Source organism: Vicugna pacos, chromosome 8 (genome assembly GCF_048564905.1).
Source record: "Vicugna pacos chromosome 8, VicPac4, whole genome shotgun sequence".
Taxonomy (NCBI): Eukaryota; Metazoa; Chordata; class Mammalia; order Artiodactyla; family Camelidae; genus Vicugna; species Vicugna pacos.
The window spans coordinates 63139944-63160779 of NC_132994.1; the positions used below are offsets into that span (position 1 = coordinate 63139944).

The 20836-nt window shown below is 39.9% G+C and overlaps 1 long non-coding RNA gene across 1 annotated transcript; it reads right to left on the reverse strand.

Annotated features, from left to right (window-relative positions):
- Positions 1–1820: 1820 nt before the first annotated feature.
- LOC140697897 (uncharacterized) lies at positions 1821–15467 on the reverse strand. Its single transcript, XR_012075279.1, has 2 exons — positions 15349–15467; positions 1821–2463 (listed from the first exon to the last, which is right to left on the reverse strand). It is a non-coding gene; the product is annotated as an uncharacterized lncRNA (long non-coding RNA).
- Positions 15468–20836: the final 5369 nt, after the last annotated feature.

The following is a 20836-nucleotide window of genomic DNA, read 5'->3' on the forward strand; positions in this document are numbered from 1 at the left end:
GAGGAATTGACTCAGACGTACAAAAAAATCACAGGATAGAATAAAAGACTTTAGAACCAGAAGAAATCGGAACTATCATATCCTGTACTAGAACAGGTCGCTGAGAAAGTTCTCGAAAGGGATGGCAGACAAGCTGCAAAAAGCCCAGGAAATGTGAATTTACTTTAAATCTCTTTCAGTGACTCTAATGTGGAGGCTTTGGGGACTGACTGACTCCTTTATTAGATGCAAAAAATTATCTTGCAACATTTGCTTCTATTAGCATAAACTAATTTTATGAGTTTTTGTTGGTGTTATTTTACATAACCATATTACCTTTGGTGAAACTGAAAGCTTTGGCTCTTTATTATGTGGCCTTTGGTTCTTGCTTCTGACCTCCTATAAATCTACTCTAAATGCCAGATTTTTTCCTAGTAAGACGCAGCATGTTTTTTGTCTGGTGTTTAAGTCTCCAACACCTTCTGTATTTTGATCCTGTCCTGCTTGTTCATTATCCTGTCCATCTTTGTTTCACGTGTACATGTGATCAGCTTCCTCTTCTGTCTCCATCCCAGGTACTGGTAAAAGCTGGACCAGGGACAGAGTCTTACTGTACCCCTCAAATTCATAATGTTTGACACAGTTGTTAATACCTAATGTGGCTTCCTTTCAGCCTGTCTCTACATCTCATACACGTGCTCTTATGTTAGGCTTTATAAAATGCAATGCTGAAGTTAAAAAAAAAAAAGATCTTGAGTAAGATTTAAGGTGATTTCTAGTTAACACCAAGCTGCCTGTCAAAACACAAGCACATCATTAATTATGTGGGAGCTGGTTGATATCAGGCATGTAACACTGAGCTCTTAGATACAGGAAATCTATCTTCTATTTATCTTCTATTTTCTTTTCAACTGACCTCACAGTCAAATTCACACTGACTCTTTTTAATGCCTTTTGATTTCCCATTGACCCCACAGATAACTTGAAAAATCACCGAGGCTTGCTGTGACAGTATTACCGAAAGAGACGGAAAGAGCTGCCTGATGTAGAAGTCCATGCTTTATCTTTTTTTTCCCCACAACCTAGGCAGACATATCTTAGGAAATTGAAGCCGATCATGGGTGACATGATAATTTCATGGGATGTAATGCCCAGTTCTAAGAATTCAGAAAAGAAGACAAATAGCCTAAAGAGGAAAAGAAATAATTATATGCTGTTTTATAATTTCGTAACCAAAGTGTTCTTTCTGTGATGTTCAGAAATCAAAGCACAAGGCCTCAAATGTGGATGGCAGTCATCACAGGAACACAGCTCTTAGCAGCGGGCTGCTGTTGGATTACCTAAAGTGTAGAGAATAATGTACCCAAAGTGTATGCGTAATGCTGTAGAGAGACACAAACGTACCTCACTATTTGCCAGGTGCCACATCTGGCATTTGCCACATGGCTACATGAACTGATGCACCAAGTCAGAGAGCGGCTGGGGGCAGGGGGCGGTCTGGAAAGCATCCGAGGCAGTTTAGCAGGGTGACTCTACTGCTGGAGTGGTTGGCACCGTCAGGTCCAAATCCCCAACCAAGTTTTACAGCCGTAGGTAGCAATCTATCCTTCACCCTCTCTTCCTCTACTCATTGCTAGATGATCTACAAAGTGCTTTCACAATTAACTCCTCTTACCACTTCGTGGTATACATCCTCAGCCCACCTTCACAGAAACCCCTGAGGCTCAGAGAAGTCTGGGGACTTGCCCTGGGGCTCCCTATTTCTCATGGTCGTGCAGGGACTGACTTGAGCCCTTGACTTGAGTTTCCAGCTCTCTCTTCCCTAAAACATAACTCCCTACTTTTATGTGAAAGATTTTCTTCGATTTATTCTCCAAATATTTCTGTATACATCGAAAGCCATTAAGACATCCTGCATTCTTCTAATTGCCTGTATAATGATGCTGGCTGGAATCTGATCTTCTCTTAGACACACGCCCCGTCTTCCCACCTAACTTGAGGCCCTTCTGGGAAAGAACTTTTATTGTGAGCGTTGCACACACTGTATGCATTTGATACATACTTCTTTGTGGTGTCAATATGAAACCCTTGTGGGAGCTGTTATTTAGAGTTTTTCTAAACTCTCTCTTTAGTCATTTACTGGTGTGTTTGTCCATTTGCCAATTTTAATGAACCCGTAATAGGCCATTGCTGTGCTTGGAAATGGATGTTATCTTGTGGTAAACCAGAGATTAGATTTGAGGTGTAGGCCTAAATCGACTGTCAGTTTGTGTGACTTCTGTGTACCCTTCCAGGTATAGAGGGAGGGTCACCAGAGGGATGTCAGGGAAGCCCTGGGACTCCAAGGAGCACGGCTGGTGTGACAGAGAGAGAACACTGGTTTCCGAGTCAGAAGGCCCAGGTTGTAGATGTGGCTTTGCTGATATTGTACTGAAGGACTTTGATGAGGTCATTCATTTAGTCTCTAAATTTCCATTCTTTAATCTGAAAAGCAAGGAGTAATGTTACTAACTATGTGAAAGCAGCCCATGAAGTGCTATAGAAATTTAAGATAAAATTGCCATAATATACAAATTTTATGAAAACCATAATAATGTATTTCCTTTGGAAATGCTGAGTCAGTCTCTTAAAATACACCCCGTGAAAACGTTTTTTTAGTGCAGACTCCTATCATTCTCTTTGATTACTATTATAAATCTCAAACAGCAAAAACAGACAGATATAGTACCATACGTAACATTCCCAGATCTTAGGGAGACAGCCTGCTTAGGCCTGGGTTTTCTTTGTTTGACTCTACGTGACTCTTTTTCTCACCAACTTGATGTCAAGTCTACGTTTCAGAAGTGAGCACGGCTCACAGAAGAACTTAGGTTCAGCGTGAAGTCATCAAGTGTCCCCTGTGCAGCTGCTAGAAGTTTGTTTAACAGCCCCGGTCTTCCTTTGTCTTTGTACATGTTCAAGCAGTTGAATTCACATTTCTTCCTCAATTCAGAGATGGTGATAGAGAGATGATCACTTAAGCAGATTTTTGAGGCAGAAAGTTGAAACACATCTCTGAAAAGCAAGAAAGGGCTGTCAAACCACTTCAGCACAGGACAGGAGTCATTGCTATGAAAACACTGCACACATGGCAGGAAGGCATTACTTGGATGGGGAACAGAAGCAAACCAGTAATGATGGGCCGTGATAAGATCATGTCGCCACTGCTTTATAAACAAAAGCTCTTCCAGAAAACCAATGTCAGCAAAAGGTTCATTTATTCTTGCTTTACTGAGCATGAAATGGGATTGAAAGATGGTATTAAATGGATTATTAAACTGAAGAAATGATGTCTTGTGATCTTTCACACTAAAGTCCCCACTTGAGACATGCATTGTCTCAGTGAAAAGCTCTCCAAAGATTCAAGTCCTTTATACAGAACCTGAGCCTCTTAAATGTTAGACTGGAAGTTTTATTTTCCGTTTTCGTGTGGGAACTGTGATCCCTTGGGAGATTACTACTGCTTTTCATTTATTTTATTCTGATGTCAACATGTACAAAAAGAATGTTTATGAGAACGTATAACTTTCAAACACAGAAACTTTCTTTTTCGTGTACTGAGAAAGAAAATAATAATTTATTTTAAAAGGTATAAAACCTTTTTTATTTCTAGCATTTTTCTTCCCTAATTATTTTTTAAATTTCTATATGTCCCAGATTAAACATAAGCAATGTTTTTAAAACCTTGTTTGGCTTAGGCTTTTGAAAACAGGATATATAATGAAGTCTCACTCATTAAAAGTCCAAATAGCTAAAAGGATCACATAATCATTATTTCCTATTCTTATACAACTGAAAGTTGACATTCTTATGTAATTAAGACACAAGCCACAAAATGACGTTAGCAGCAAATACATACTTTACTGTTTCTGAAAGCTCTAATTATTTTAATTTGGCAACTCAACTAAACAAATAACATCAACTCTAAATATGGTTTTCCCAGCCTTCAAAAGGACTCCGAGTTTTGTTTTTGGCAATATCATAGATGATCATAGACTGTGCACTTAGAATAGACCCTCCCTCTGAGAAGAACGGAGAATAATAGACTTTTTAAAGGTTTACATGAGGTAGTATGAACGCGAAAAATTAAGAGTTACCAAAACTACTTGAAAAAGAAACCAAAGATACAAGCTGATGACTAAAGCCAGCTTCTACCCTGAGGGTATTTGCTTAAGTGGATCTTGAATTTTATGGTCTCAAGGTGATCAGGAGTTACAGACTAAGGCGGTTTCTCTCACGATGCTGAATCTGATAGTAATATCTCCCAGCATAAAGTGTAAAGGTAAACTAGAAAAATGTAGCCCTTCAACAGCTGCCCATATCCTAGGAAAATTGCCTGTCTAGGTAAAGCAGGAAAATTCATACCAGGAGGAAAATATTTCTCCTGAAATCTGTAATAACAGCAGATATCAGATGAGTTCAGAAACCCAATTCACACTCTCCAACCATCTATAAACTTCAAGTTGGGAATGCACTTTACAGTAGTCCTGGGTTTGAAGATTTTGTCAGTAACTTTGCAGAGGTAAATGCAAATCCTCTGTGGAAACCCACCTGTAATCTAGGCTTCAAGAAAGTGTCATGGACAAAGTGTAAAGGAATGAGCTTACAGTGGAGAACCAAAACGTATAAGCAAACAAGACTTCATAAGCAAGACTTTAGATACCAGTATTATCAGAAACATAAAAGGAGAAGGGGTAGAATATAGCTCAAGAGGTAAAGTGCACACTTAGCATGCACACAAGGTCCTGGGTCAATCCTAAGTACCTCCATTAAAAAAAAACAAACTTAAATAAATAGACCTAATTACCAAAAAAAATCATAAAAATGAGTATGTTTAATATGTTTTTAAAAATAAAATATGGACTTGAAGTCTGTGCCAGAAGGAAGAGACTTTTTTTAAATAACTAAGAATATTTGAAAAAGAACTGAATAGAACTTCTAGAAATAAAAAAGAAATGTTGAGTGAAACTGAAATCAACAGAGGATTAGACACAACTGAAGAGGGAACTAGAAAACTGAAAAATAGATTAAAAGAAAAATTTCAGATTACAACACAGAGAGGCAAGAAGATGGAAAATATAAAGGATGAGTTGAGAAACGTGGAAGATAGAACCAGAAGGACTAATACGAGTATAATTAGAGTCTAAGGATAGAGAGAATGTAAAAAAATGGAGAAATCCTCAGAATCAGGAAGCCCGACAAAGTCAAAAAAATAAATACACAGCATTCACACTTAGAAAAGTTGCAGAGGATCAACAAAACACCTAAGGCAGTGAGATTACAGAAAAGGGCCAATTGCAACAGAAGAATGACAGTTATACTGACAGCTGATCTCTGAATAGAAACAGGAACCCAGAGACAATGGAACAATACCTTCAAAGTTTTAAAAGAGAATAAGCTAACCAACAGTCGTACACTCCATGGAAAAACTTTTCAGAGAGAAGTCAAAATAACAAAAGCTGAGAGAAGTCTCTATCTCTATATTTCATTAAAGAATCTCAAAAAATGCACTTCAAGGTGGAGGAAGGTGATTCTAAGTGGAAGGCCTGAGACACCAGAAGGGATAATGAGCAAGGAAGGTGGTAAACCTTTTCTAAATGAATGTCTAAAACAATAACAATAATATCTTACGTTTTAAAGGTAAACTAGAGATAGGTCAAAATATACAATAATATCATATAAATCAAAACCAGAGGGATCATAGGAAAAAAAGGAAGATTCTGGTATTATCTGGGGAATAGAAAATATATATATTATTTCTGAACATTGCTCAATTAAGTGTGCATGTAAAAAGTGCCTTGGATAACCATAAAAAAGACAAAGAGAATACACAATAGACAAACTGTGTACAACTGCTAAACTAATAGAAGGGGGAGAAAATGTAACGAGAAAAACACTCAACCTAAAAGAAGGCAAGGAAGGAGAGTAATAAATAAATAGAAAAGAAGTGAAAATAGACAAAAATAAGATAGTGGAAATGAATCCAAATGTATTAATTAATTAAAAACTATAAATGGCTCAAATTCCCAGTTACAAGACTAAGTTGCCAGACTACATGTAAGTACTATTTAGCAGAGACAACTAACATCTAAGGAGTCAGAATAGTCACAGGTCAGTGGATGAAAAAAAAAATGAAGCAGGAAAATACAAACCAAAACAAAGTCAGTGTCACTCTATCAATGAGATCATTCAGCTTTTAAGAGAAAATATTTATAATAATTAATATGTTAACTATAGAATTGTAGAAGATTCAATTCTCACACCACTCTTCAATAACTGATAGATCAAGCAGAAAAAAAAACCAAGATACAGATTTAAACATGATTAACCAGTTTGACCTAATAAATTATATAGAATATTCTTCTAACAACTTATGAACCCCACTGGGGTAAATAAAAGAAATAATAAATACACAAAATAGAAAAAAAGATATAATAAAGATGGTTAGCAGAACCCAAAATTGATTTTTGAAAAAAAATTAGAAGATTAGCAAACTTATGGCACATTAAGGAAAAAGAAGACAGAGAAAGGATACATGTAAAATTGGGAATGAAAAAGAGACTATATAAAACTATGTAGAAATTTAATAATAGTTTATATGAGGCTATTAAAAATTTTACACCAGTAAATAGGAAATAGGGAGCAAAGTAGACAATACACACCCTGCCAAATAACTTACCAAACCTGATTCAAGATGGTAGGAAACCTGAACTTTTCTATAGTTAGTAAAGAGGTTGAGTAAGCAGTTAAAAGTCTGCAGGAAATTGCCTGTCTGTTTAATTTAATACATTCTTCACTAAGAAAGAGATGTAAGCAGCTTATATGAAAAACTTACAGATGCAATGGAATGATTAAGGCTAAAATAACAGGCCTTGCGTTCTCCAGGTAGACTCAATCTCAGGTCATTTTAGTAACCACCAGGGATCTTATACTTTCTTTTGTTTGTAGAAGGAAATGGGGATTTAAGGAAATGCTTTTCCAGTATTTAAACTATTATCATTCCCCCATATGTAGATTGAAAATAGTTATGAAGTTTTATTTAAAAGTCAATTACTTTAGTATCAACAAAATTGGTCAAAATGGACTTTTTCTTAGTCTTTTTTTCGTTAAATTCTAGAGGATCACATATCTTTATCAACAATGTCTTTTTCACAATGACAGGCTGATGCCAAAAAGCGATTTGCAGTGCCATTAAAAATAAAAAGCACTTGAGTTAAATAGATAATGTTCTAATGTTGGAAAACCCATAAATAGACCAGCAGGAGGAGGAGAATACTGATAGGTAAGCAATCAGTTGTTCCAAGATTAAGGAAGGTGACCACAGTTTCATTTCAGTACTGTTTTGTATGCAAATGGGCAGTCTACGATGAAGCTGGGTGTTGAATTTCCCAAGAGAAAGCAAGTAATGCAAGTCAAAGTACAGTTGGAAATTACTCTCTCAAAAAGAAAAAAGAAACAAACAAACAAACCAAAACAAACAAACAAATGAATACATGCATATGGCTATCTGTTTTTTCACAAAGCTCAAATTTACATGCAGTGCGTGAGTGGAGAGAAGATACTGCTGAGCCGAAGGCATTATCATCAGCTCATATTGCATTTGTACATTTTTTATAACTATGACTGGCCCATTAATTATGTCTAAAGCAGGATAGCAGTTTGCTTGAGAGAAGATTGAGAATGGTAAATGGTGACATTCCCTTTTAAAGAGACACGGATGAACCATTTCTTGGGAGGAGGGGGCAGTTTTTCCTTTAATTTGTGAAGAATCCTGTCTTGAATGTCCAATTAGAGTATCAATTACAGGATCTTTCAGATTTTCATCAACTGGAGTGAAACTTGGGTTGCCTAAAGTTTTCGAATTTTGATGAACTACTTCTTAAACTGTAATAGCGGAAGTAACTAATAAAAAACTTCTTGGGGAAAATTTAGTCTTTAAAGGAAGAATAACTTTTTCCCCTTAAAAGAACTTATACCCTTCATGTGTAAAATGAATTTTATACCATCAGAAAAGGGAATTATGTTCCATAATGCTTAGCTTTCAAGAAATATTTTGCTGTCAGGGCTGAGTGAACCCACCAGGGAACTGGATGAGGCTAGAATAGAAAAGAAGTATAAAGACATGAATCTGAAGTCAGCCCAATAACCATGGGCTATGTTTTTCTCCCTCCACATGCAAGTGTGGAATAGATGGTGAGGTGAATTTAAGACAGAGGGTTCAGGTTTTGTCCTGCTTGTGTATCAAAATGAGAGGTGGTGAGGATATTAAAGATATATATAAGGGAGTTATTCCAATGACTGTGACATTTTAGCTGAATAAGGAAGTGAGGACAGGGAGATGGATCAGGTCATGGGGAAAGGGTAAGGGACAATGAAAGAGGATTAATGAGTCATAGGAGCTGATGGGCCTGAAGGATTAGAATGAGGATCCTAGAAGAATGAGCATAAAATGCATGAGGTGGTCGTCCTAGAATGGGATGCTGGAGGTAAGGATTACCCAGGTATTAGTCATGAAAGCTCCAGGTATGATGACCGTGGGGGTATGTGGCTGAGGTAGGTGGAGGATGAGAGCGTTGGAAGAGAGAAGATCAGGATATTGGAAGAATTCCCTACATGGTTACAAAACTCATCATGAGTCATAAGAGTAGTTTTGTAGAGAGTGAGCCAGGAACTTAAATCTTGAAGAGGAGGCGCTGTCCCGAGGGTTGGTAGATAACAGCAACAAGATGGCAAAGGAAAATTCAAAGGTGTTTATGTTTAAGGGAAAGAGAACAAAGAATGATCCAGAAGGAGCAATGAGGAGCAAGGAAGACTTGTACCTCACCTCTGGGTCCAGTGAGAAGAGGGTTGTGGAAGAAAATGGCTTCCGGTTGAGAGGGCTGTAAGGGAAAGTTTCTTTGGGCGAACCGAGTTTCATACAGGGCAAAGCGCGAAGAGGGCATTCAGAGAAGAGGTCAAGGGGATGGGGATTTTGCCAGGGACTCATTGTGATTTCCAGAAGGTGCGGGGGAAGGCTTCCCACAGCCCTACTGGATCTCGTGTGCAGGGAAACCTGGGCTTCATGTGATGGTTAGCATAATCAGGGATGACAGCCATGGTACTGTCAGAAAGTAGTGAGAATATTGTGAGGCAGGTCAGGGTGTGGTCTCATGAGGAGTGTGTCCAAATCTGGAGACCCCTTTGAAGACATGATATTGAAGGCAGTGTCATACTAGAAGTCTCTGGAACTATACTGCTCAGAGATGAGTTGTTATCATAAAGGGATGTGCCTTGACTTCTCAGAAAGATTGCAAGTTCTCCTATCATTGTGTTTTTTGCACTACGTTTTCTTTCTACTTGACCATCATACTTGCTGTGGGTTTCATTGTTTTCCCCTTTCCCCAAAATTCGTAAGTTGAAGTCCTAACCCTAGTACCTCAGAATGTGGCCTTTTTTTGAAGGTAATCAAATGAAAGTGAGGTCATTAAGGTGGGGTCCTAATCCAGTATGACTGGTGCCCTTATAAAAAGGGGAAATTTAGACACAGAGACACACAGGACGGATGCCTTGTGAATAGGAAGACAGCCATCCACAAGCCAAGGAGAGAGACCTGGAACAGATCCTTCTCTCATAGTCCTTGAAAGGAATCAATCCTGCCAATACCCATGAAAAATACGTATATATTCAGTGACACTTGTTAAAGATGGTGAGGCAGACTTTATTCAGGACAGTGGAGAGTTTGGACTCCCTCCAAACACAGCACGGACAAGTGGGAATTCACAACCAAGGAGCAGGATGGGGACCAGTGGATGGAATATCGCTGAGAGAGAACATCAGGGGGAAGAGGGTGCTGGCCAAACCAACCTAACAGGATTCTTGCTGAAGACAGGCCAGAGTGATAAGGCACCACCGGGGTGGGTGATGGTGGAGGGTGGGAAACCCCACCAGATTCTGGTTAAACTGACTTAGCAGGGTTCTTGCTAAAACTAGATTTTACAAGGAGTGCACAGATGGGCCTAGGAGAAGGTTTAGTGGCCTGATTAAAGGTTGGTCAAGCAACAAATTTGTATCATACCTTGATCTCGGATATCTAGCCTCCAGAATTGTGAGACAATGAACTTCTGCTTTTAAGCCACCAGGTTTGTGGCACTTTGTTACAGACGCCCTGGCGCATTCAGAGGATACGTCTGCAGGGTGAGGTGAGCTACTTGAGAGCAGGAACTGAATGTTTTCTGTAACTCCAGCAGACCATGTCCTACTCAGATGCAACGGCCATTTAGTTTGTGTGTGTGCATTTTCTTTTTATTTGAGCGTTGTTTTTAGACTGTAGAGCAATTAGACAGGCAGCCAGTGAAGCATCTGAGGACTTAATTTGCCGATGTAGATTATCATTGGAATCTTGCAGATCCTTCCTAGGAGGCAGATTATGGCTGTGCTGTATGTCATAGGCAATCTGGACCCGGCGCCACAGACGAAAGTTTATTTGACTCAACTCAGCTCTATGCCGGCATCAAAATGTCCTTATTGCTGTTTCTCTTTCACTTACTTTATCATTTAGGTGATTGAGCCCTATTTACAGCGAGGGCAATCTTTCCTCTGAATCCCATTCACAGGACTTGTATTGACCCTGCATATGACTTCGCCTGTGTCTTTATGCTATAAAAGTTAGAGACATTTTTTTAATCTGCTTCTCTTGAGAGGAGGTGGGAACCTGGGTCAAATACATCCTTGATGTATTACTAATTATATCCTGATAATTTATTGAAAGGAAGGAGAATAATTTGGGGAGCTTTGGCAACCTGCATGAATAGAATTGATGAGAGAGGACAAACCACGTTATGAATAACCTTGGAAGTGGAATATATTTGAATTTGGGATTAAAGGTATTTATCAGCAGTAAGGGTGACAGTTCGCAGTGTGATTTGCTTGGCTCTTCAGCTGTGTGAATATGATGAGATCTCTGTAACTCCTCTTCCACTGCCAATCTCAGAATTCATAGTTTATATGCCCACAAGCAGTAAGATTATCATTGAAAACTAACTTCAGCAAAACACAGAAGCAAGAATGTCAGCAGAAATGCAAAGTTCTAAATTAAAGTGAGAAATTAAAATGCAAGATTTGGAACTGTCTGAAGTGTACTTTCAAATGCTATCTTGTTAGATAGATACATAGGCAGATAGTCTATCTATATATAGAGAGAGTCTACCAACTTTTTAAAGGTTTTATACATCACTGCCCTCTTATATGTAATGTATTTATATTACGTATAACAAAACCTTGAAAGATATTACATCCCAAAATTAAGTGGCTGAAACAATGTTATCTCTTCTGGTCCTGGGGTTGATGGGATTCAGCTAAGGGGTTCTCATTTGGGGTAGGTCATGCAGTTGTGGTCAGACAGTGCCTAGAGCTGGAGTCACCTCTAAGGACTTCTGACTCACGTCTGGCAATTGACTCTGGCTGTCTACTGAGCTCTTAGCTGGAGCTTTCGACCAGAACACCTGTAGGTGGCCTCTACTCTCCCAGAGCATAGCAGCTGGGGTCCCAGAGCAAGCCTCCCAAGAGAGTCCAAACTGAAGCTCTATCTTCCGTTATGGCCTTGCCTCGGAAGCTACGTCACTTCCTCTCTAGTCTCATGTCGGCCCAAATGCAAAAGGAGCCGAACCCCCGCCTCCTGCTGGGAGGCATGTGGATAGAAATTGTACTAAGAGTTTGTAGGATAGAAGACCTTGTTGTGGTCCCCTTGGAAGATATGATCTGCTGCAGTTCTCTCTCTGGCCCCAATAACTCACATCCCTTCCACATGCAAACCCCCTCACCTCCTGTCAAGAACCCAAAACTCAACCCACCATGGCACCAGATTTAGAAAGTACCATCTAAGTCATGTCTGTGTGCAGATGAGACTTTGCGGATGTGGTTCTTCGGTATAGCCATTCCTCTCTATCAGACAGCCTGTGACAAGCTATCTGCACCCCTCCTCCCCACACACCTCATTTACAATGGTGAGAAAAACTCAGATCATCCATTCACTGACTCTTGTTCAGAAAGATGGAAAACTGGAGACATGCAGCAGTCACTATTTCACAGCCATTCCTAAAGCCAGCTGAGCGCTTCTGGCCAATTTCCTGATGCGGGCTCAGCCCTACTGCCTTGTTATATTTCGCTGTGGTTCTTGAGTCCTCTCTCTAGTCTCTAAGTTCTGCTCTCTAAGTTGTACTTCCTTTTCCAGAAAAGAACTGAGTTGGTAGCTAAGCGTCCTTCTTACCCTACTTCCAGCCCACAAAAGATTGGGTGTCCAAAAACTCCTTTTCATTTTATAGTCTCTATCTCTTTCGATGCAAGCTGGTGGTCCTTCTGCCAGAACAATTTCTTTAAAACGTTGTGGGTTTTTTGTGAATTCATTGACAACCCACTCCATTAGAGAAGCCTGTGTATGTATTTGCAAATCTCTAGGAGATTTGTAAGCCTTTCCCCATCTCAGTGAGGCTCTTGTGGGACAATGTCCTTAACACAGTCAGGAGCCTTTTGTCTGTCTGCCCTAGATCTTTTCAAGGTCCTTACGAAGCATTTTCCAGTCACACCATTGGCTTCATCTTTAGACCACTTTTCCTGATACCTTTTTTTTTTTTTTTTACCACTTTCTACCCTGGATTTGATCTCTTAGAAGGCATTCCTTAATTTTGGAAACATTTACCATCTAGAGAAGTGGATGAGAAAGAGTATTACTTGAAACCCAGAAAATCCTGGCTCCTTTAAATTTAACAGTTCTTTCTTTAGCATATTTCTTTCCTTTCACATTTTACCATAGGCCACAGCAAGAAGCCAGATGGCAATTTCAATATTTTGCTTGGGAATCTCATTCAGATGTCTGACATCTGATGCTGGCTGTCTGCTGGAACCTCAGCTGAGGGCGTTGGCTGGGAGACCTGCATGTGGTCTCTGCATGTGGCCTGGGCTTCCTTGTAGCACAGCAGTGGGGTTCTAAGAGTGAGTATCCCAGGGGAGACCAGGTGGAAGCTGCATCAGCTTTTACGGTGTAGTCTCAGAAGTTGTATAGCATCTCTTCCTCTGCAGTCACAGGCCCGCCCAGATCCAAGGGGTGGGAACATAGACCCCACCTTTCAATGAGAAGGATAACAATGTCACTTTACAAGAAAAACATGTGGGGTGGGAAATCGTGTTGCAGCCATCTTGGGAAATCCAAAATCTTCCACACTGATGGTATCTGTAAGACCTGGATATAATAATTTTTGAGTTCAAATTACCAAGTCTCACACTAAGAAGCTGGTCTTTATCTATAATTGTTTAGCAATTTATCAATGGAAACCAAAATAAAATACATATTTTTCCCAGATCTCAGCCTATAGTACCAAGCTCTAGATTAAATAGTTTGTGTCCAAATAGAATTAGAGAGAGGAATGGGTGAAACTAAAGGAGTTTCTTTTTCTTTTTTTCTTTTGAGGTTTGAAAGACATGTTGTAGTGGATAAGTCCTAGGAAGTCTTTTCATGTAGGTGGTTTGGGAAAGCAGGCATTATAGAAGTTTTCTTAACACAGTTGTATTCTCTATTATCTTATTCAAATCACCCATGATGAACCCAATTCATATCAAAGAAAATATCCCAACTCCTTGCATGTACATTCTAATGCAAGTCTTTGAAATCAAATGTTGATCATCATATCACAGTCAATATGTAGCTGTAAATGTTTATAATGATCAAGTATTAAAAATGTATTTGAATCCTCGTCTAGAAGAGCCAGTTATAAGAGAGAAAAATCCCTGTTGTTGGCATCTGCCCTGTGGGTTATCAGATATCAAGAGACCAACCAGTGAATGCTTGAACTCTTTAGTTCAATTCTTACCAAACTACTGGCGGCATTACTGAAATCATTTCCCCCACTTCCAAGCAAGCAAAGCTCAGTGCTTAGAAAATTTTTCATTCATTCAAAGCTTCCTGGGGGCACATGTTCTGGATGGAAATTCCCTGGAAATGTATACTTGTGGCCTGAACCTGAGAATATAGTCTAGGGAAATGAAGGACTATTCAGAGTACTCGACATTAATTCTCCCATAGGTGAAGACTACAACTATCATTCTTTTTAAAATTAAACTGATTCTTTCACATCCAGGATGATTCCATTTTCATCAATACTTTTTAAAGGAGAGTACTCCTTTGAAATAAGTTCCAGTGCAAAAACTATTTTTATTAAATTCCACCAACATTTCTTAAATCTTGATTCTGCCCTAGACAATTAAATTGCCAGGCCTACCTCCCATCCCCCACCCCAGCCCAAGCTTTAGGGGACTCAGATGACCAATAGTTCTTGCCCTAAGAGAATTTATAATCTAGAGAGAGACAAAGGTCCAATGAGGAAAGGGGACAATGTAAGACAAACATAACTACTAATTAAGAGGGCATGAGACGTGGAGTCAGAAGACCCTGTTTTAGCCAAAGTGTCATGAAGTGGGATGTAATTTCTGGCAAGTGACTAAATCCCCTTTAGGCTAAGTTGTTTCATAATTAATAAATACTACTTTCTTTCCCCACTATGGTAATAGTATCTTCCTCATAGATTTTTGTTGCTAAAAATACATGACCAGATTCATGTAAAATGCTTAGCACCACTGCTGGTACATAGTAAGCACTGAATCTGTGTTCATTTCATCATGATCTAGTGGTAGGGGCTGTGGGAATGCTTTGTAAACTGTGAAATCTTATATCAACATAAGGTACTTCCATTCATAACAGACAGGCTGTATAACATCCTATTGAAACCTGTAATTCTCTGCTTGGCTACCAGTTTCCAAACACTAGCTTTTTGATTTTTTTAGAGACTGAGGATTCTCTGCGCCACCTCATCCCCACTTTCCTCACCACTCAGAGCCCAGTTCAGAGACCAGCTCAGCTCTAAATTAGCCCAGCCCCACCGGGTGGAACAGGTAACCCCAGCCCACGTTCCCTTCACACTCCAACCACGCACCGATTCTAGGAGCACTTTTATCTTACTCGTGCTTGTAACCCCAGTGCCTGGAATAGTACGTGGCGTGTGATGGATGTGGATGTTCCTCGGTGTTAATGCAGTAGGAGCGTTCATGAGGATCAAAGGAAGATGTGTGGTGTGCATTATGGATGGAGCCCTGACCTTGGACCAGATTTCAGTGGTAGCTCTGGCTTTTCCAAACCTGCTGTTTGACTTTGGGCACTTGACCTTTGATCTGCCCTGCTGAACTGTGGTTTTCTTATCAGCAAAATAGCTATTGACAGCCTAAAATATTCCACAGTGCTACAAAGTCTTCATTACTCTGTGAGGAAGGTATTATCAACCCCACTTTACCAGTGACAAAACTCACATTCAGAGAGCTTTAGCACTTGCTTCAGAATCACACAGCTCACATGGCTGCAGCCAGGTTTTTCCACCTGAAGAGTCCAAGTTCACAGCCGCTGTACTACGCAGTGTTTTATTAGAACAGATGAGATCTTGGTTCTTTCTGGCTCTGAATTCCAGAATGTTGTGACATAGTTCCTCTTTTCTCCCTCCTAGTCTCTGCTTGTCACAGGAAAGACATTCTAAGTCTGTCCCATTTTATCACTTAGTGTTATTCAAGCCTAGAATATCAGCCCAGTGGAAGTCAGGGCCATTACTCTGTCCCTGAATTTTCTCCCCAGAATGCAGTTGCTGGGCTTAACAGGAGGGCTCAGCAATAATTTACCACAGTTTAAACAGGTTTCATATGCATGAGGGTCAGGCCACAGGAGTCAGAAAAGACCTATGCAAAAAACAGAACACAAAGTGCTTTTCATTTTTGTTTTTCTCTTGGTCTCTTATTCCAAGGCAGTCTATCAGGCATTTGAGCAGCTTTTTTGGTGAACAATTATAAACAAATTCTAGATAATCCTGTTATGAAATAAACTAGACCAAGGTTTCTCAATCTTGGCATTCTTGACACTCTGGGCTGGGGAGTTCTTGTGGTGGCAGGTCGTCCTGTGCACTGTGGGTGTTTGGCACCATCCCTGGTTTTTACCCACTAGATACCAGTAGCAACACCGCTCTCAGTCCTGACGATCCAAAATGTCCCCAGGCACTGCCAAATGTCCCCTGGGGTTAAAAGCCCCCATCCCCTCCCCACCTTCGAACTAGACTGAATGGTCTAGATGGGCTAAACATCATTCCTTACGTTACAGGGTCCAGTTTTGTATCAAAGACATTTTTACCAAATGCAGTTAGAAAGTATGATGTCAATTGAGGAAGACTTCTTCTCCGCAGGTGAGCACCTGGTCCCTCAAGCTCACTCCTGACCAGTAAGCCACCATCCAGGGCTTTGTCAGGACAGTGAAACATGGTCATTAGAAAGCCGAAGCAGCAAAAGCAATGTAATGGTTTTGTTACACCAAAGCGTCCCTGAAATTCAAAGCTACGTGTTTATCAAGATGTATTCCCCTGTCACTACGATTACCTGTGTCGCCTTGGACTGCAAAGGAAAGACAAGGAGTGATTGAGTGGGGGTTTTTTTCCTGTTCATATATTGTACCTGAGTTCTATCTTAGTCTGCTTCCTAAATAGAATAATCAATGCCATTATCTCTTCCTCCCTCATCTAAATCACATCAGGACCCTACAGTAGATCGATAGTTACAACAAAGAAGGCCGAAGCTCTTGTTCCAGGGGGACTCATTACTCTGCAGCCCGGGATCTGGGTATGGATCCCACGTGAGGTTATCTGCTCTTCGGAAGGAGTTAACAACAGCTGTCAGTTATTAATACCACGCCACGGCTCCACTGTAACCGGCTGCCTGTGCGCGGAGAGCGCATCCAAAAACAAATGAGCCTGCTTCCTTCTTTCCGCCTTCCTTTGATTCCCTCTTTCTCTCATATTATTTCAGATGGTCTTCCCTAGCAATGTAAACGAGGTAGGACTTCATTGAGATTCTTAGCCAGTACAGGTGGCATGTAAGCAGACTCACATCTGCTGCAGCATCACAAAGGCTGATTAAAATAAAATCAGATCTTAAATTAGTCCTTTCAGTAGCATTTATTGCCTAAGCCACTGGGCGACAAAGTATGTAATTTGGTTAAGCTGAAGGAAAAAAGTGATTTCAGGATTGTATTTCCTGACCAGCCCCCAAAAGGAGGGTAAAATAAGACGATGATCATGCCCCCACTTCCTAAGTTTTTTAATAATAGTTGTTTTTCCTGTGGTTCGTCTTAGCCTTGGGGCCATCCTGTTTGATCGTCTTTAGGGACTAGCCTGTATGCACTGCGGGCTAAACAGTGTCACAGGCAAATCATGTAGCAAACCTTTTCTAGTGGAAAATCCTGTCACTACCATCTCCAAGTTCTCTAAGATTCTTCTGTTGCCAATGTTGAGACCTGAGACCCAGCAGAGGGACTTTTTGTTAGAAAAGCTCTGTAACTCAGGGAGGGCCAAAATTGTGCTTCCCTGCCTCCAATTCTTCAGATTTCTTATATGGATTTTTTTTTCTCTCTGCCAATGTGATATTTTAGTAATTTCAGTCTACAGCTGTAATTCAATACAAGTCCACCTACCTTTACGTATCCCTTTGTGTTAAACTGAGTTTCCCATAACTTCAAAGGCCTAAACTTTGTTGTTTTTTTTTTCAAAAAAGAGATTCTTCTTCTTAAGTTCAAAAAAACCTTTATTGGATGTCTGCTATATGCATAGTGTTCAAATTCTGACCTAAGGATGTTTATTGTTCTTTTGGACTTATTTTAAAGAAAAATATAGCAAAGAACAGAAGTGCCGTGACATTTTTTATACCTATATGCAATTCTCCTGGTAGTTTCTTCTTTAATACTGACCAGCCGAGTTTTTCTGACGTGCCATGAAACACCATGGTAACTGCCACCAGTGAGCAGGTTCGTTCAATCTATTAGGAGTTCTGTGTTGTTGCTGGCTGTTACTGGAGCACTGGGACCTCTCCTCTTCTGTCGCCTTGCGAAGATATAAAGGCACAGAGGCTTAAGCCAGGTGCAGCTTCCAAATCCACAGAAGTCAGGAGCAGTTTGTATACCTACCACCACCAAAATACTTTGAACTTGGGACCAGAAAGTTCCAGATGTCTGCAATGTCAGATTGTTTGAGACCCTTGAATAGACACCTCTATTTCCAGGACATCTGGTTGATGACTGGCTGGTGGCAAACTTTAAATAGAATTCAGTCCATTAAGAAACTATTTTAAGTTGTGGAATTTCCTCTTAAAACTTTGCCTCTTACAAAATATATTTAAAAGAAAGGCACATCCCCTCTTACAGAATTGAGCCCATGTGTATTTGACTTTACATGTGATACTATTTTTATCGAAAATAATTGACATTGTATATATGTATTCTGTTTACCATTTGGCATCAATTATTCAACAGCAATTTTTGTTATATGTTTTTCTTCTGTTTTTTTCCCAGTTCCATTGCTATTTACACTATACCTCTTTGAAGTCGGAAGAAACTGCTTTGTGCTTCAATGTGTTCCCTTGTGATTCAGCCCCAACCTCCATCCCATTCCCTTAAATGTAAATGAAGTAACAGTAATAAATTTCCCATGGGCCTTCCTAACTGTTTCCTGGGATGCCTGACTCTGGGTAACATCTTTGGTTTCTTTCCACCAGCTGCCCAGCTCTGGTGTTCAAAGCGTGAACCACTCTCCCTTGTATTTCTTTGCAGATAAAAAGTATTTTTGTTAGACATTATTCTACAATTTCTCCAGGGCCTTTTCTAATTAATCACCTGGCACCTGTCCTGGTATTAAAAGATACTCCCTGCCTTCCTGTGTTGAGAAAGTAGATTAATGGGGAAAGTCTTGCTTTTCTGGGTACTCGTTTGATTCCTGTGTGAGCATTTTGATTCAAGAATAATTTATATCCATTTCTAATTTCAACTATAGTTTTCTACTTGGGACCTATTCTTCTTAAGTTGCAATTAGAGGAAAGTATGTGTATGTGTGTTTATATATAAATAACCATGAATACACACATGTTAAACAGATCGCATTTAGGAGAATTTGGAATAAGAATATGTTATATTCCCTTTTGCTCTGTTCTCTCTTACTTTAGAATAACAACCAGTAGGGGAACTATTTGGTACCCACCCCGTCATGGCCTTTTTTCAGAAAGAGTTACTTCTAAAAAATTAAAACCTGTCAACATTAGTTACATAAGAAATGTCCAGGAAGCTAGAAGATGGGGAAAAATTGTGATTTCATAAAAACATCTGAATTGAGCTGGCCAAAAAAATATGCCCTACTACAACTGTTTTTGGTTTTTTTGTTTTTTGCGGGGAGGGTGGCGGGAGTTGATTTGTTTTTTGTTTTTTTCCAGAAATTTTAGGATTTCTAGGGTGAAGTCTTTTTTCCTCCCTTCTTTTTATTCTTTTACTTTTTTTTTTTAAACAGAATTCCAATGTGAACTATTGACTGAGCCATGCCTGTGTACACCGGCACCAGACCAACCCTAATTAGAGGCTGGTTAATAAATTGGGACTGAGTTGCCTGCAGCTTTTTGACCTTTGTTCCCTGATTGTCTCCCATTAATCCCCTTGCCCTCTGGTGTACCCTCTAAACTTTGGGAATTCACTGATTCTGGTTCAATTTGTGGACCTTCGGAGTTTGTTCAAGCCCTTTAGGAGGTTTCCTTGTGCTAATAACCATCTGTCACTGCCTGTGTTTTACTGCGGCAGCTCGTGCTGCAGGAGACTAAGGCTGGGCCCTAAGCATACTGCTTGTATCTCTAAATCAAAGTGTGATCGCTAAGTAACATACCCCTCAACATCTTTGCCATATAAAACTGCGAACTTACATTAGGTGGAGCACTTTAACCTTTGCTGTGTTGAAGAGGTAATGATATCAGAATTTGGCTTCCATTTCCTCAAGGGCCCATAAATACACTGTGTGGACGCCAGGTTATAGATCACAGGCTTACAATATGTACTCCTGGTTTCTTGCCTCTATTGCTTTTGAAACAAGGTAAATCACACCCATCATGGATGATCTGCTGCTACACCTCACCTCTTCGTGTTCCTTTAACAGTGTTTGGCATCCAAAGCAAAAGCTGACTGGTTGCCCACCCCCTTGGCACTGCTTGGAATGGCCCAAGATACTGCACTTGCTCTCTGTGATAGCCTGTGGACAGGTGACCTTTCTCCTCAGTTCTCGGGAAGCACTGGGGACTAGAGTCAACTGCTTCGCCATGTCAGAATTCCCTTTTTTCAGATGTATGAAAGGCAAAAGCAAAAAAACCAGACATGCAAAAGAAAGCCCTGTTATATACAATGTTTCTAGGAAAATTTAAATCAAGACTTTTTAATTGGAGAGGTTGAGCAAAGGGATTTGGGCACATGTTAACTACTGGAAGGTCACGTGTTCAGTACTACTGTACATCACAGTAGACCCAGGGCAAACATCTCACAAAATTCTAGAAACATAAGCAAAAAATTCTATTATTATAAATATTACTACAGGCTGCTCATCTCCCTTAGTTCCTTCTTTGCCTCTTTCCATCCTTCCTGCCCTCTCTTCCCTCTTTCTTCTTATGTCCCCATCCTAAAAATTTTCTCACTTCAGATGCTAGCAATTTCTCTCCACTTCTCAAAGATAAATACTCTGGAAAGAGTATTCTCTTCTTGCTGTTTCCATTTCCTCACGTCTTATTCACTCTTGAATTCACAGGAACCTGGTTTCTATCTTCAACAGCCCACTAACGTCTCTTTCACTAAAACCTAAAATGATATTACTCCGAATCAGGAAACCAGGTTGACGGTTCTGCTTTCTTATCTTATTGTTCCTCTCTGCCTTGTTCAGACTTACGGATTATTCCCTCCATTGTAATCCTC